Here is a 5,125-nt window from a genome sequence, read left to right as displayed (position 1 = left end):
CAGAAGTTAAATCCTCAGCCTCTTGCAGCTTCACACCTCGACCTGGTGGTGGCGAGTCTGTTGTATCCAGCACTTTTTATCTGTGGATGTGGAGCTGGTGCCTTCGTCGGGTTCACTCCCCTCCCCTGCTGCTCGTCCTGTCAAGTGTTTTGTTCTGTGTCTGGACGCTGTTGGTTTTTGTGTTTTTCTCCCAGTGTCGTGATGTCAGAACAGGATCTGGGGTGGTTCTTTTTGTTTTCTCCCCCCCTTCCTCATGTTCTGCTGCAGTGTTTGTTCCTGTCTGCTCCCTGACTCCTGCTCCGGTCCACGTTGTCGGTTCTTTGTATGAACATGAACATGTGGAGAGAAGTGACAATAAAGCCCATTATTCATTCATTCATTCATCTGTCGTCACACAGTAAAGTGAATAAAGTTTGTCCTCATACAGTTTCTACAGTAAAACCACAACACTGAGCTGGGGTTAGGACGCCATCTGCTGGCAGTAGAGGAGATTACTCTTTAAAAATCACTACACAAACTTTTTCTGACACGATGAAACCTGCAGTTCTAAAAGGCGACGAGACAGAAATCCTCAGGTTTTGATTTATGGATTTCAAATCAGCTTTTGTCTGACAAATCCAGACTAACATGTGTCTGTATTTTTACACAGAGTGATGTTCGTCTGAGCTCCACTCCCTCTGTGTTACAGCTGCTCCATTATGGACTAAACCATTATCACCATTATTCTGGTCAATATTGAAATCACAATTATTCAAGCGATTATGTTTTAATCACACAATGTATTTATTCAGCAATTCTCTCTCTCAAAAAAAAAAAAAAAAAAAACACTTAAAAATAACATTGTTAATGTTCTCTGTAAACTCGGGATGATTTAGTCAGACAAATGTTTCCTTTTTGGTTCTTCCTGTGGATCAATCCTGCCCATCACCTTCACCTTTCACTATTTTTCAATTCTGTTGGGAAGAGAAACAGTTTGAACGGAGGTTTGAGTCACACACATCTGATTCACTTTTGCATTTATGAAGTTCACAAACACATTTCTCGAGTCGTTTTCCGCTGTTAGGATCCAACAACCACAACAATTACGATGTCCGAATCCCAAAACTAAAATATGACAATATCAGAACCAGAAACAAAAGTGAAATGGTTCAAAAGACTTGAAAAGATCGACTTTGACAATAGACACGTCCCACTGGGAAAACAAACATGGAGGTTTGATGTTCACTTTTTCACAGGATCTTTCCCAGTGTGAACTGCACCATGACCTGAAGTCTGAGAGTCATGATGTGTGTGTTCTTTAGGAAGTGCATTACATAAAAACATGAAGGATTAAAATCATGTTTTGCACAGAATTGATTGTTAGTTTGTAAATTTCCACTGTCAAGTCTTTAATTAAGGAACGAAGGTCCAACTTGGAAAACCAGAAAAACAGACACAAGCTCAACTCAGACTGAAGATTTTTATTGAAATTGTTCAGTTCCTTTAGTAGTAGTAGTAGTAGTAGTAGTAGTAGTAGTAGTCAGTTAGTTAGTAGTTAGTAGTAGTAGTAGTAGTAGTAGTAGTAGTAGTAGTGTAGTAGTAGTAGTAGTAGTAGTAGTAGTAGTAGTAGTAGTAGTAGTAGTAGTAGTCGTAGTGTAGTAGTAAGTAGTAGTAGTTAGTAAGTAGTGTAGTAGTAGTAGTAGTAGTAGTAGTAGTAGTAGTAGTAGTAGTAGTAGTAGTAGTAGTTGTAGTAGTAGTAGTAGTTGTAGTAGTAGTAGTAGTAGTAGTAGTATTTGTAGTAGCTGCAGCAGTAGCAGGTCGAAAATCTTTGAAGTAAACAAATATGCGTAATAATGAAATCAAATTTACATTTCAAAAATTCATTAGTAATTTAATCTATTTGAATTTTAATTAATATACTTCATTTACAATATGTATTATTTATTATAATATAACTTATTTTATACAATTTTAAATGACTATATGAAATAAATGTAATATTGTATCATCACAAATTTTTAACGGATTAATTAATCGTTTTTAATAGCTAATATATATATATATATATATATATATATATATATATATATATATATATATATATACATAATTAGTGCTACTTTAACTTAGTACATTTTACACCATTTACCATAAATCAGATTATATTTAAACAATCAAATGCCAATTATCAATCAAATGATTTAATTATTCAGTTTAGCTTTTAACATTTTAAGGACTTAAATTGAATTTATTTACTAATCTACATTTTAACTTAAATTGGGGAACTTCATATAAAATAAATCTGCCAATTGCATTTAAATCTAACTAAGGCTTCTCATTGTCCTTATTTAAATTAAACACAATATTCATTTTACATTTAAATTGAGACAAATTACTTTTTTATATGGATTTTACCACAATTTTACTGCTTTAACTAAACTTAAAACTCATTTTACAGGTAAATTTCCTCAGCGGTGTCTCTGTGTTTTCCCCTCATATTTGTTTTTGGTTTGGTTTGTGTTTGTTGTGTTTTCTACTGCCACCTACTGGACACACTGAGAATAACATGATCAACTGAACAGAGGAGGATGAGCTCAGGAGGTAAAGACTCGGAGCAGAGGAGCTGGGCTTTTTCACTTCACATCCACTTTCATCCATTAAATGTGCTACAGACTCAATATTTCTTTGATTTGTTACGATGTAGAACACGTCGGTTATTATTATATATTCCATATTATTGTGGAGTGTGGAGAATAATTATGAACATAAAACATTTTCCAGGACAGTAACATTTGCTTGTGGAACTGTGATCAAGACACAGGAAGATTATTGATGTCAAAGTCACAAACAAGTAGAAGGTTTAGTCCGCCCAGTTTGTTCAAAATAAAGTTACGGAGGCAGTACCACACGGAATTATGTCTTTTAATCTAACATTTAAGTNGAAAACAAAATGAAATGATGATTGACAGGACATTATCTGTTACATAAGGGTTTAGTTTAAATACAGATGCTGGCAATGACTCCTCTTCTCTCAAGTTCAGGAGGCACCGTCCTGACTTCTCCACCTCCTCATGGAGAAATCTCAAGGACTCCACCTCCCACCTGTGGAGACATTTAAAGAGCTCAGTTCTCCACTGTATTTCCCACAGTTCTCAGACTCAGCTGATCCACTCTGAGACAGTTGTGAGGAAGAGCCCAGCCCCCCCCCAAATAAATAAATAAATAAATAAACAGATTTGTGTGATTGATTCATGAGAGTGGCATTTTTATGTCTGAAAATCTGGAAAAATCACATGTATGCAAAACCTGCAGAAATCTGCATTGGTGCAGTGTAGTTCCACCACTGCTCCAGCAGGTGGCGCTAACACACTCCTTGTTTTGTATCATGTGTGGAGGGAAAATCCTCTGTTCTACAGACGTGCTGCAAATGAAATAAACTGTTCCACAAATGTACAGTTTCTGTCTGAGGAGTTTTCCTTTTTATTTGAATCTTTATTTGGAAAAAAAAAAAAAAGGTTTGGGTGTTAAAATTATATTTTATAAACATATTACGTATGTCATTTTTTTTTGCTATATGTAAATATTTGTTAAGTTCTGTGATCAATGCACAGAAGGAACCAAACTATGTCTATGAACAGGTTTGGGTTCATATAAGTTTTTCTTCTTCGAACTCCTTTTGGAGAAATGTGCTTTTCCGTTGTTTGCAATGTAGATGCAGTATACATGATTATTGTTTCTCTCTTGGCACAAACTCCAAACAAAAATGAATCAGTCAATCTGAACAGAAAACCTCTGGTCTGATCTACAGTGGAAGCAAATCTGTGCTCATAAAGAAATGGACTGAGTATAAACGCTTGTAAGAGTTCAAAATGAGCTGGGACCACATCTGATAAGAGACATTTTAGGTTCATTTCTAGGATTTGTCAAATGAGAGGTTTGTGTGAGTGTCATTCTGTTTTCTGATTGGATAACAGACGTTAGAAACAAAACTCCCAGTGACGTCATAAACGACTTGACCTTCACTTGTTTTTGTCAGAATAAATCAGCATTAAAACAGTTGTGAGTAAAAGTTGTATTTGATTAGAAGAGTTCACACTTCACCTGTACAGCTCCATCTGGGACACAGAGCTCATGTTTGAAAATGTTAAATAAAGATTCTAGAAACTCTACGTCTCACATTAAACCAGGTCAGACTCAGGTGTGATCAGACTTTACCTGAGGAGGAGCTGCACAATCCTCTGTTTCAATTCTTCTTTATCCACAAAGAATCTGTGAAACAAACCAATAATAATCGATCACATTCACACGTCTCCTCAGTCACATCCACAAAAACTATGAGGAGAATTTAGGACAAAAATGATTCCACTGCTGCTCTGGTAGAACCTCCCAAACCTGCTCAGAGCAGCAGAGATCAGATCTGAACAAGAGAAGAGACAGAAATGAGGAGAACATCACTCAGTCTTACCCAGACACAGACGACTGTAGACTCTTCACCCAGGTGAGGCGGGAGATGTCTCTGTGGACCTTCAGACAGACACGAGGAACCTGCTTCTTTTCTTTCAGTCAAGTTTAATGAGCGAATCAAAAGTTTCAGGTCGTTCTTAAAGTGTGTTATTTTTGGGAGGTGGGGAGGAGGACAGTAGACTGTGTGCTGGGACACTTCATCTGTACAATTCTCCAGTCAGAGTAGAAACGGACACCAGAATGTATTTTGGAGCTTTTAATGTCCTGTCATCTTAAGCTGGTATCTATTCTAACATTTCAATCATATTACTAAGTGAAATGTACACGCATAGAATCAGTCTATTAATAACAGTTACAACAGTTTATCTTTGCAATCAGCCCAAAATATACAAATTAATCGAGTTAAAAGAGTTAATTACTATTAGAATCACATCCAAAGTCAAACAATTAAAGAAGAATCAAATAAACATTCCCAGCCGCCCTCTGTCACAGACACAGACACAAACAGGACAAACTGAAGGCACCAGTAAGAACTAAGGACCCCTGAGCTGCCTGCAAGTGCCTGACCAAATAAACAGTTCCCTTAGAGAATTTACAACACCATCTGAGGTTAAATACGGCACGAGGCCGACAGTCGACAAGAACCACGAGGGGAAGTTGAAAAGAAGTTTGCAGAGAGACT

At 36.6% G+C, this 5,125-nt stretch overlaps 1 long non-coding RNA gene across 1 annotated transcript; it reads right to left on the bottom strand.

Annotated features, from left to right (window-relative positions):
• Positions 1 to 2,929: 2,929 nt before the first annotated feature.
• On the bottom strand, positions 2,930 to 4,513 carry LOC129411229 (uncharacterized). Its single transcript, XR_008633203.1, has 3 exons — positions 4,445 to 4,513; positions 4,195 to 4,248; positions 2,930 to 3,081 (listed from the first exon to the last, which is right to left on the bottom strand). It is a non-coding gene; the product is annotated as an uncharacterized LOC129411229 (long non-coding RNA).
• Between the last annotated feature and the right edge of the window lie 612 nt (positions 4,514 to 5,125).

Source organism: Boleophthalmus pectinirostris, unplaced genomic scaffold, assembly GCF_026225935.1.
Source record: "Boleophthalmus pectinirostris isolate CB_2022bp ecotype Guang Dong unplaced genomic scaffold, ASM2622593v1 HiC_scaffold_4, whole genome shotgun sequence".
In the NCBI taxonomy this organism is placed as follows: Eukaryota; Metazoa; Chordata; class Actinopteri; order Gobiiformes; family Gobiidae; genus Boleophthalmus; species Boleophthalmus pectinirostris.
This window is presented reverse-complemented; position numbering and strand designations above follow the sequence as displayed.